General features: G+C 37.8%; 1 protein-coding gene and 1 pseudogene across 4 annotated transcripts in view; one reads left to right on the forward strand and one right to left on the reverse strand.

Annotated features, from left to right (window-relative positions):
- The window catches only part of EXOC6B (exocyst complex component 6B), a 715,924-nt gene that overhangs the window by 114,122 nt on the left and 589,011 nt on the right, over positions 1-12,791 (forward strand). The window lies entirely within an intron of this gene.
- Positions 10,746-11,927, reverse strand: LOC136133935 (dnaJ homolog subfamily A member 1 pseudogene; annotated as a pseudogene).

Below are 12,791 nucleotides of genomic sequence, written 5' to 3' on the forward strand. Positions count from 1 at the left end.
ATACACTATAACTCTCTCTCTACATTCACATATAGAGCTACAGACCCAATAGACACGCGGTGTGCCTTTTCATTTATTACAGGTTCCAGTTTTGCCAGTTGTTTTGCCACAGTATCACAGGGCTTTTCAGGCCTTTGACTTGCTAAATATATATTCTTGTGGCCTACTGCCTGACCTCTAAACTGATGTCATTTATTTTAGGTTTTTTTGTTATGGCAACACCATTCTTCCAATGCCAGTGCCTGTTTCTTTAAATAATGATGCCTGTTGTAATAGCTAAGCTCTAAAATCTCACCGTAGAAATTTTATTTTTCGCTCATGTGACGTCCAAAATGGATGTTCCTGGTTGGGTAGCTCTTCTTTAAGTGACTGTGAAGCGATCCAGGACTCTTCCAACTTGTGGCTCTATCACTTCAACATGTGGCTTTCAATGTTACAGCAGTAGAGAAAAAAGTAAATAATGCCTGGAGATTTTTTTTTTTTAATTGACCAGGCTTGTAAGTGATACATATGACTGCTGCCAACATTACATCAGCAGAAGCTCATACACTGCAAGCGAGGATTAGAAATATAGTCTATCTGTGTGACCAGGAGAAAGAGGAAATGCGTTTGGCGAATACCTAGCTAGTCTGCTACAACCTGCTATTACAGAGCTTAGAAAAATACATATTTCCATGTCTCTTGTCTGTTTTTCTTCACAATTTCATCTCTTTGACATTTCTCCCCATATGTTTGCTTTCTAATTTACTAATCCAGTTTTTAGCATTGTCTATGCCACTATTCAGAACTTTATCATCATCATCAGTTTTAGTTCAGCAACTGCAGTTTTGGCCTTAAAAATGTGTTCTTTTCCTTAAAAAAAATTCTAAGTGACCTTTAGAATCATACAAGAAAACAGATTTGAAAATATCACTTAATATTGATAGTTGGTCTGGGAGCTTCTGGAAATTATATAAATGATTGTGCTTTTTCTTGGTGGACATCTCCCGTTTTCTTCTTCCACTTACCCTATCCTGAGTTGCTGCATTGACCCATGGGTGGGGCTTTGTCCTTAGTACAATGAAATGATGGAGGCAGTTGGTAGATTGGCTTATCTTTGGGATATACCAGTTAAACTACCAGAAGGACTCCACCCTAATTAGGGTTTAATGAGCAAATGTGGCTCCAAACTTTTACCTGAGATTATAATCTCAAACTGTTTGTTGTCCAGTTTTATCAAGAGATATGATGCAAAAAATACTATTTGAGGATGATGCAAAAATACTGTTTGAGGATGACCTGAAGGATATGTAGTTTATACATTTCTCTGTATTCCAACTATTATATTGTCTCTGGATAAAGCTTTATCTGTAGGAAGCTTTTTGCTTTGATTACATGTGGTAGGCAGAATTCTAAGATGGTCCCCAGGATTCCTGCCCCCTGGTCTGTGCATCTTGTAAAATCCTCTCCCTTGAGCGTGTGAACCTAATATGTAAGGTGAGAACCTTTAAAAGAGGGTCTAGAGGTCAGATATAAAGTTAGAGAGATTAAAAACTGCAGCAGATGCTTTACTATTGGTCTTGAAGAAACAGAATGCCATGTTTTGGAGGGGGCCACACGGCAGGGAACTGTAGGCAGCCTTGAGTTGCTGAGAGCTATCCCCAGCCGACAGTCAGCAAGAAAATGGGGACCTGAGTCCTACAACCACAAGGAACTGGATTCTGCCAACAATATGAGTGAACTTAGAAGACTGTGAGCTCCAGATGAAACCACAGACCTGACTGACATCATGATTTCAGCCTGTCGAGACCCTGAGCAGAAGGCCCAGCAAAAACATGTTGAATTCCTGACCCATGGAAACTTAGATAATAATTGTGTGTAGTTTCAAGTCACTAAGTTTATAGTAGTATGTTACCCAGCAGTAGAAAACTAATACACTCTGTTATTTTGGTCTTGAATAGAATTACTTTTTACTAAACTGTACATTTTTATTTTAATTTTGCCTTTGGGTCTAGGAAACAATGGTATAGTCAGTCTGGTTTAAAAGGTGTCAAGCTAGAAGTTTCTGAGTCTTTCACTTGTCTTCCAATATACAATACCTGGGAAGCTGCAGAAAAGTAAGAAAAATGTATAAGTATGAAAACTAGGATAGAAGAAGTTCAATCATATAGCAGAATCTGAGGAGGAATTTAAAAATTGTCCATTCTACTGTGTATTACCATGTCGAATTTTAAGTCAAGCGGTCTTATTTTACAAAAAAAACGTTTCATGTTCCTGTATATTATCTTTTTAACACGGTATTGTAATGAAAGCATTTAATGGACCCACCTATGAGTCTTCCATGGGAAGTAGAGCCATAGTTAAAGCAAGTAGAAAAACCCTCCCTTTTATCCTGTTCCATTTTCTGTGTTGATATTCTTACAGTGTGCTTCCAAAATACTGTGTATGTCTTATTTTTAAATAATCAGCTTAGCTTGAACTGTTTTATAAAAAATGTCTAAAGTAGTTCTTCGTTAATTGTCTGCTGTTTTTTAGTTCTCCTTTTGCAATTGATTTCTGTAATTCACTTGTTATGGAATTGATTTGTGCAGGAGGGAAGTTCTGTATTTGTTATTTTGGTTAGTTTGCCTTAGGCTTTGTGGGACTAAATAACATTTGTAAGGTAAACATTCTTGGCTAGGTTGATTTCTATGTGGGGCCCTTTAACAAAGGGAAGGATTTACTTACTTTTAAAATTCTAACTTGGCTTTGCCAAATTATATAGGTTATATGACTGATGCTTAGAACAGGAACTGGTTGCTTATAAAAGAAATGGAAGGCTCCCCAGGCATTCTTCCTTTAGTAACTAGTTTTAAAGAAACTGCTCCTTGGGTGAGATTAACTGTCACCATGGTTCTGTCAGCCCTTGACTTTCTTTGATTAAGTCTTGACTAGAGCAAAATGTGCTGTTTTATTTATTGTGTAGAACATCTTTGACTTAAATCAGGCATAGTACTACCAACTGAGTTCACATAGGCCATGCAATGACTGCCAAGTAAAAGCAGTATTGCTGTTGAAATCTCTTTTGCGCTGGATGCTATGCAAAACTTCCACAGAATATGGCCTTTGGAGTCAAAGAAGTTGGTGCTCACTTGGTTTGGTGTTCCTGGATTTACTTTTTATTTTCTTTTCTTCTTGATTTTGGTATTTTTGTGTTTGTACTAATTCTTGCTCCTTATTCTTTGATGATGTGGATGGCCTGCGGGTAAGGTGGGGGAATGTGAGAGCTGTGTTATATGGGATTCTTGAAGTAGGCAACAATCAGAGTAGCTTATGATAGATAGTACAATTTTAGAATCTGAAGAGGATAGTAGGGATTTAGTTTACTGTTCAGTAATATGATAGTTAACAGAATAGACTTTGGAGTTTGGATTAGACTCCTAGATTTGTCATTTGCTAGCTGTATGACAGTGGGCAAGTTACTAAACATCACATTCAGTCTTCACAACTGTACAGTTGGAATTTTTAATCTTCTTTGAAAAGATGTGGAAATATTTAGGGAAATCAAGTACTTAGCTTAGTCCCAGGCTTATAATACATGTTAAATTAAAAGAAAGAAAGAAAAAGAACCATCCTAGATGAATGGTGAACGTAAATAGATTCTAAGAGTATGGAGAAGGGGAAGATTAAAATTAGAGTTAAACTTGATGATTGAACTACTTTTAATTTTATTCCTAAAATTCAATTTTCTGTGACAATTTTCAGCCTTGAATTAGATCTCATTTTTAATCATTTTTTTCTCCTTACCATAAAAATTATTTCTATTGTATACACTTCTAAAATATTTTGAACCTGAGTTCAGTTAAAAAGATGACAATTAAATTTAAAAGATCAATGACCCTTGATTCATGTTGAGTGAAAGAAGAAAGAGAATTTATTCCTTAAATCTAATTTGATGGCAATATTACAGTTTGCTTTTGAGTTTTCTTCAGGATAAAAAGGAAACTATATGGTGTGTATATATATAATAAACATATTATTTATTTGCTTTGGCTAAGCAAAGCATACCAGCTTATCAGGAGAAATTTTCTTGTTATTAAATTTTAAGAGAAAATTGTCATATGGGTTCTCAGTATAATTTGTGAACATGGATTTTTAGTGTGCTCATCCTAAAATAGACCATTACTTTAGAGGAACAGCAGCTATTGCAATACTTACACCATCTCTCACAAATATACTACATATATGCATATATATATATATATATATATATATGTTTCAGTTATTTTAAGATTAAATTCTTTTGAGAATATTCCTTTTACTGAGCCTTGGCTTGTACTAGAAAGCAGTAATACTTAATTTAAAACAATATGGTATCATAAGAATAAACTGCTGAGTAGAACAGAATACAAGAACAGAAATTGACCCAAATGTATAGTATAAGAATTTAATAAGTGATAAAGGTAGTGTTATACAAGAGGCATAGACACACACAAATTAGTATTATGCCATATAGGTATAAAGTAACTTTTCCTCAGTAAACCTTATAGGCAGAAAGGTCAGAACAGTGCCTGAGAATACCATCTTCCTGTCATTTTGTGGAGGGACCTGATGGGTTCAACTTTGCTGTATAAACAGTGGGACATGCCTCAGGAGAAGGACCCTGCTCTTGTAATATTGATAGGGAAGCTGGGAGAAGGGCAAGAACATCTAGTCAATATGTACTAGGTGGATCCTTGCTGGTCAGAGAAGTGACTTGGCTAGGGGAATTCTATCAATGCCTCTTAGATTAGCTAAAGAGACTTAGTATTCTTCAGATGAGCTGACTCAGTCTATTGAGTTAGTAACTAGTTTTACCAGTTCATTGCTAAGCTTTGAGAATGGGGAAGGTAGAGAGCCACTAGGGCCCTCCAAGGTAGCATCTCATGGCACTAGGGAATGCTGTTAGCATGACTGCTGCTTTACTTATCTGTCTTCCCAACCAGTTTATGGTCTCTGTAAGGACAGAGGTATGTTTTTTACCTTTATATCTTCAGCACCTTGCTAGCATAGTGCTTGGTCATAGTAGATAGTTAATAAATCAACTAATTACTCTTAATTGTGTATTTAATTAAATTTAATGTACCTACACCTTAACATTTTTCAGGAAAAGCCATCCTTTTTTTTTTAATATTCTAAGGTATATCCTCTTATTCCAATTATATTCTTAAGTATATGAAAACATTAAAATTGCACTTTGAATGGATTTTGAAACTATCTGAAAATACTGTGGAGGTACTAAGAAGTGATCAAATTAACTTCTTGTTAAAGATAGTGGGTCGAACACATATATTTCTATCTTCCACCTCTCCAAACTCATAAAAACAACAGCTAAGGGAATTTTTTTAAAAAACACGAGCTCCCAAACATAAAGACTCTAGGAGAGCAGGTGATAGCAACATTTTTTAGAAATTGGAAAGTAAAAAGATGTGTGATAATTGTCCTAACATATCCAAGAAAACTCAGTCCTAAACCAGTAGTAGAAGAAAATGAGAACAACCCAATTTTTAGTGTTTTGCAGAACCCCTATGTTTAAGAAATTGCTGGCATCAGGGAAAGGGGGTAAAATTGATGGCCAAACAGGAAGATTGGTTGAATGTCTATTTCAGAACCAGTTAGACATCTGGATTCCTTCCCCAGCTTTTTCCTATCAGTTAACTACCTGATCCCAACTCTAGCTGAAGATCAGAGAACAATAGACACAAACTGAAAACAGTGAAAGTTTATATACTAAATACTGAGATTTATCCTAAATCTCACAGCCCTCTTTTCTGATTTGGTTCCCAGAACCAGGCTTATACCCTTCAGGTGTGAGATTGGAAGATAATCTGAATACTCTGAATAATATGATTAGCCCAAGAGAAGTATCCTAAAGATATGTCCACTGAGTAGTCCCCAGTAAAAAGGGCAAGTCAGATCACTTTGAAGGCCACAGTAGACTAGACTGATGTACATTCAGTCAGCTTTTTAGTTTCCCAATTTAAAATTTGAGCAGATGGCTAAGGATCACCAGATATTTGAGAAAAGATTCTAACATGAAAGTAGAGTCAGAACAAACACATACAAAGAAGCAGAAGATAGGGACTATGCAAGAAGAGGAAAACCTAAAAGGCAAAAAAACCCAAACTATTGTCAGTAGTATTAGAAAGATAATAGAAAATAAATTACATGTAAAAAGCAAGATCAGAATGCTGCATAAAAGGAGAAGTGCAGAGAACAAAAAGAATTTTAGAAATTAAAAATATGATAGCAGAAAACACTTAAAGGAGGGTTTGGAAAATAAAGTTAAAAATATATTCCAGAGGGAAGAGTAAAAAGAAAAAGAGATAGAACATGGGAAATAGAAAAGATATAAGAATATTAAGGGGCAGTCTAGGCGATCCAGCATTTGAATACTAAGCATTCTAGAAAAATAAAGCAAAAATGAAGGGAAGGAATTCATCACAGAAATAATATGGGAAAATTTCCAAAATTCTAAGACATGAACATGCAGATTAAAGGACCCACCAACTATCCAACAAAAGGCGTGAAAAGAGACTTATATCAAGGCATATTGTGAATTTTCAGAAGCCAGAGGACAAAGTGAAAATCCTAAATGTCTTTAGAGGTTAAGAACAATATATTATATGGCTTGGCTATGTATTGCATTTATACAGTTATAATAATTAAATGCTAAAAGTTAATATAGGTAATTAATCCATTGGTTTATCTCTGTTGTAGAGGGATACGTGAATGGACACTGCACAGATATTTGGTGCTGGTGTTAAGAATGTGAAAGAGGGCTTCCCTGGTGGTGCAGTGGTTGAGAGTCCGCCTGCCGATGCAGGGGATGCGGGTTCGTGCCCCTGTCTGGGAAGATCCCACATGCTGCGGAGCGGCTAGGCCCGTGAGCCATGGCCGCTGAGCCTGCGTGTCCGGAGCCTGTGCTCCGCAACGGGAGAGGCCCCAACAGTGAGAGGCCCGCGTACCGCAAAAAAAAACGGAATGTGAAAGAGACCTTAAACCCCCGTCTTCCATGGTGGAAAGTCAATAGATAATGCTTAGAACTTAAAAACCCCACAATAACCAAAAGGCAGAAACAATCCTAGTGTCCATTGATGGATGGATAAACAAAATGTGGTATATACATATAATGGAATATTTTTTAGCCTTAAAAAAGGAAATTTGGACACATGCTACAACATGAATGAACCTTGAAGACATTATGCTAAGTGAAATAAGCCAGGCATGAAAGGACAAATATTGTATAGTTCCACTTATCTGAGGTTCTGAAGTAGTCAAATTCATAAAGACAGAAGGTAGAATGATGGTTTCCAGGGGCTAGCAGTAAAAGGGATGAGGAGTTAATGTTTAATGGGTACAGAGTTTTGGTTGGGGAAGATGAAGAAGTTCTAAAGATGGGTGGTGGTGATGGTTGTACAACAAGGTGAATGTACCTAATGCCACAGAACTGTACAGTTAAAAATGGTTAAAATGGAAAATTTTATGTCATAAATTTTACCACAATTAAAAAAACCTAAAGAAATAAGCAGTAGCACACATAAGCATGGTATGTAGCGATAAAGATGTAAACATCAAAAGAGTGGTTGCTTCTGGGGAGCAGGATTTGGGGAGAAAGGGGAGAGGAGGAAACGGTTGTTTCTCATAATAAACTGTTTATGTATAACTTAACTATGCATAGTTTTGCATGTATAACTTAGGGAAGATATATTGAACACACACAAAAAGAAAAGAAACTTAAGTCAGGTTAGGTGTATGTGTATAACATGGGATTTGTTGGTGGACTGGATATGAGGTAGTAAATGTTCCAACTCTCAGGGTACAGAGGAAGCGTTCCCTTACTTAAGGGACTATTTATACCTATCTATGGCATTATTGCTTTTCTTTTCTGTTTTATGTGGGTAATTGAGGAGTCTCCAGTCTTCAGATTCATAGCTGTAACAAGGTGGGAAAGGAATTATGTGTTAGTTGTAACTTAAACTGAGGTCTATTCAAATCTCTGTTGTATTGTGTGCCTTATTAAAGAAGTGAACAGATAAATTTGATTTAATAGGCAACAAAGCAAATTAAAAAAATAATATAAAAATCTTGAAAGCGATGATAAAGGTTGCAAATTTGTGATAACCAGAATGTTCTCTTTCCCTTGCCTTGAATTCTTAAGTTAAATATTTACCATTGTTCAGAAGAGAATATGAGTTCTTCAATACCTTCCTTTGGTTGCAAAATGTCACACTACCTCACCCCTGCCACTGTTGCAGGTTCACACTCATTTCATACTTGGGCATGTGTTCTGGTGAGTGAGTAGTCCCTGTGCTGCTGCAGGAGAAGATGGGGAAAGAGGGAGTTAAAAGAGCAGTGAAGGAAAGTAGTGCTGATAGGCTAGCCTACATATAATTTGACTTGGCCTCAGAGTTTTGTGGGAGAGAGCCAGTGTTAACTTTCTGTTAAATTTACAATAAAGGAAAATGACCTACACTATGAAGTTTTTCTTCGGTAGTTTGTACAATAACTGAACTTCATTCCGTTACAATATTCCTGGGATTTCCTGCAGCCTCCAAGTATCATGAAAAATTGTACCACACTAATGTGGAAATGAAATTCAGGTCACTGAACTCACTTTTTTTTTTTTTTGCGGTACGCGGGCCTCTCACTGTTGTGGCCTCTCCCGTTGCGGAGCACAGGCTCCGGCCGCACAGGCTCAGCGGCCATGGCTCACGGGCCTAGCCGCTCCGCGGCATGTGGGATCTTCCCAGACCGGGGCACAAACCTGCGTCCTCTGCATCAGCAGGCGGACTCTCAACCACTGCGCCACCAGGGAAGCCCCCTGAACTCACTTTTGACTTGAACTTGAGACCAGCACTTTCGACCTAACTTATCAGGTGGAAATGAATTGATCTTATTGACATAAATAAGATGCTACCTGTTTGTGTTTTTGTTATATAATTTAGCCTCTGAAATATGCAGTGATATGAAAGGTTATTTAAAATGATGCCTTAAATATAATATGTAAATATACAGCCTAAGTGCTGTTAAATATTCCTGTACAGGGGGCCAAGAACAACCACTTTATTGTCTTTATTATCAGATTAAGTTTATTATTATTTTTTAAAAAGCCTTTATTTTCAAATTTTATTTATTTATTTTTGGCTGCGTTGGGTCTTTGTTGCTGCGCGTGGGCTTTCTCTAGTTGGGGTGAGCGGGTGCTACTCTTTGTTGTGGTGAGCGGGCTTCTCATTGCGGTGGCTTCTCTAGTTGCGGAGCAGGGCTCCAGGCATGTGGGCTTCAGTAGTTGTGGTGCGTGGGCTCAGCAGTTGTGGTTTGCAGGCTCTAGGGCGTGGGCTCAGTAGTTGTGGCGCATGGGCTTAGTTGTTCCGCGGCATGTGGGATCTTCCTAGACCAGGGCTTGAACCCGTGTCCCCTGCATTGGCAGGCAGATTCTTAACCACTGCGCCACCAGGGAAGCCCCAAGCCTTTATTTATTTGCTTATTTATTTTTGGCCGCACAGCGCAGCTTGCCCGGGCCCTTGGCAGTAGAAGCACGGAGTCCTAACCACTGGACCACCAGGGAATTCCCATTATCAGATGAAGTTTAGATCTGTTCAGACACAGCCTCTCTCTGCCTTTCTAAATGATGAATGGAAGCAAGATGTATTTTCATCTCATTGGAATGAACTATTAAAGTTTATGTTTAATAGGTAGTGATCTCTCACTGCAGGTCTGAACGAACTAGTATTCTTTTTTTTTTTTTGCTTTGTAATCAGTATATTAAGGAGACATTCATACATTTCAAGAATTGCTTAATTCTGATATCCAGATTTAAGCTTGTGAGAATATGACTTTAAACATACAATTAAAGCTATTCATAATTTGCTATACTACCAACATTAAATTACAGTTTCTTTGGAGCATAAGTTAAATGGTTTAAAGTAAGCCTGTAATATACCTGCAAAACACCTTCCTAACTCATACATGCAAATTACTTCTTCGTGTAAAGGTCTTATCACTCCAGCCTCTAAGTTACCCTGCTCCAGAAGTCACTACTTTTAAGGCTTACTGTGGTCCAAAGAGAAGGAAAAAAAAAAAGTAACCAGGACCAATAACTAGATATATTAAAAAAAGATGGCCCAGCAGAAGGGAATGCAGTTCTACAAATGCAAGCCCTCAAGAAGCAGCATGTTATATGATAAACCCCTTCTTTAGAAAGGTATCATTTCTATCATTGCTACCACAGGCTAAATTAAATTATATAGCATGCCATCTTCAAGTAACAGTTGAGGCAATAGAATAAATGCAGAGGGATCACAATGAATCCCAGTTAATACCACTATACAGACCAATACTTCTCTACACATTCTTTGACTGCCAGTTAAATACAGTTTTAACTTCATAGCTGAACAATTAAGGGTCATACACTGAAGCCAATACATATACCTGGCATTTCAGTCTAAGCTATTCCATGTACATAGCTGAAATCAGTTACAAAGTATGGCCTAACACATGCTAGGGGAAATTTTTTAAAGTAGTTTTTACAAGTATTAAACTTATCTTGCACACTGAAGTCATCATACATACAGGGCAAAGTCAGCGCTTTTATATTTGAGTTTATTCTTCATTTAACTTTTAAAACACTACTATAGTTGAATATTAAAACAAACAATAGCAAGTAGTGAGCATGTTATGATTATAGTCCTTCACTCAATCACTACTGCAAATAAAACGCCAGCAGTGAGTGTTATTCACTGGCCCCATTAGGAGGTCTGACACTGAACCTCAACCCGAGGATGATGTTCATCATCCCCATATGCTTCTGCATTGTAATGGCGCCGTCTTTCCTGATTTGGATCAAAGTCCACTAGTTCTGCCAGGTCCATTTCATCAGTCTCTTCCACTTCCTTCCTCTCAGGTTGGAGTTTTTCCAGCAAAGAGAGTTTATCAGGGGAGAGAAAGCCATTCTCAGGAAAGTTTACCTTAAATTCATTGATGATGTGACCTTTTTAATGTGGTCTATGATAAATTGGCATGCCTTCATTTAGCACACACTTGATATCTCCACGCTCGACAATCTGACCTGGATGAGAAGTGATGACTGTGGTGCGGTTGTCAAGAGTAGATATTGGCTTTTGGAAGCCACACAATGCCTCAACCAGCTGTATGTCCATACACATGAAAAGGTCTTCTCCTCGTCGAGTAAAACAGCATGGTCCTCCTGATCTAAAATGATGATAATATCTCCTGGCTCCAGTCCTGGTTCTTGGTGTCTCCTTCACCATGGAATGTTATCTTCTGGCCATCTTTCATGCCTTTGTTAATATGAACTTCTAGAATTTTCTTCTCTCAAACTATCTTCCTTCCATTGCAGCTTTTACATCTATCTTTAGGACTGATCTGCTCCCCATGGCCCTGGCACTCCATGCAGACAGACTGAATTTGCTGAACCATTCCAGGTCCTATTTGATGAATTCTTATTTGCATTCCAGTACCTCGGCAATTGAGACAGCACTTTATTGCTCCTTTCTTAGCATCTCGGCCTTCACATTTGTCACAAATCACATTCTTTTGCAGATCTAGTTTTCTTTTTGCACCATAAATCTTCTAAGGTTACTGTGAGTTGATGCACAACATCTTTACCTCTCCTTTCTCTTTGCATCCTGCCTCTTCCTCCAAAAAACATATCATAGATGTCCATGGGGGAGCCCAAACCACCACCTGCTCCACCTTCTTTAATTGCCTGCTCTCCTCCTTTGTCATATAATCCGCTTTACATCAGAGAGCACTTCGAAAGCTTGAGAAATCTGTTTAAACTTCTCTCCTACATTTGGATTCTTATCAGGGTGGTACTTCAAGGCCAGTTTCCTGTAAGCCTTTTTCAGTTCTTCTTGGGTGGCATTGGGTTTGACCCCCAAAACATCATAAGTGGTTTCTTTCACCATTTTCTACAGCCGGTGAGATGAGTGGGTCAGTGGGCCGGTGCCGGTGTGGGGGAGCGGGAAGGAGCGCGTTGCGGTGCGCAGCTCGGGCAGCCGCCACTCCTCCGCCTTTTCGAGGAGCGTACTATCTTACTCTGCTTGTGTATGGATGATGTTTTCTCAAGTCAGATATAACAACTGCATGATTGAAATATGGAATATATATTTTAAAACAAAGACTTGCTTCTCTTTTACTTGCATCTCTTTATATGGTTGGGGTTCCCCCCTCCATTTCCTTTCCTTTTTCTTTTCTTATTTTTTCTCTATTTCTCTCTCTTTTTTTTTCTCTCTCTCTCTCTCTCTCTTTCTCTGTTTGCCTCTCTCTTAGTTCTAGAAATCCTGCTTGTAAGACCTGAGAATTCAGCTTCATCTTGAGCAGCCTTACATGCTGACCACCCCAACTGAGAATCTTTATTTTAAAAAGTCAACCATGATATAAGATCTGAAACCATAATAAAGTTTGAGAATCGTGGTATTTGCTCTCTATTATGTGTATGTTTAGCTGTGTGGATAATGGTTCTTTGGTCTAAAGAACAGTTCCAAGTTTGACATTTTTAAAGGGTTTAAATTCAAGGATAAGAACTCATCAGTTCTGGTTCTTCCCAGATCTCAGATTTTCTTGATGTTCTGATATGCTTTCACTATTAATTCTAATTAGATTCTAATATCTAATCTTATATTAACACAGTGAATATACAAAGCAAACAGGGACACTAAAGACATGTTTTAAAATGGTTGTTAAGTCTTGCATATTTTTACTTCAATGTGATTAATCCTTGGGCCCTGCCTACAGATAGTAATTTATTCTACTGTTTGAACTGCATCTTA

Source organism: Phocoena phocoena, chromosome 14 (genome assembly GCF_963924675.1).
Source record: "Phocoena phocoena chromosome 14, mPhoPho1.1, whole genome shotgun sequence".
Classification (NCBI taxonomy): domain Eukaryota; kingdom Metazoa; phylum Chordata; class Mammalia; order Artiodactyla; family Phocoenidae; genus Phocoena; species Phocoena phocoena.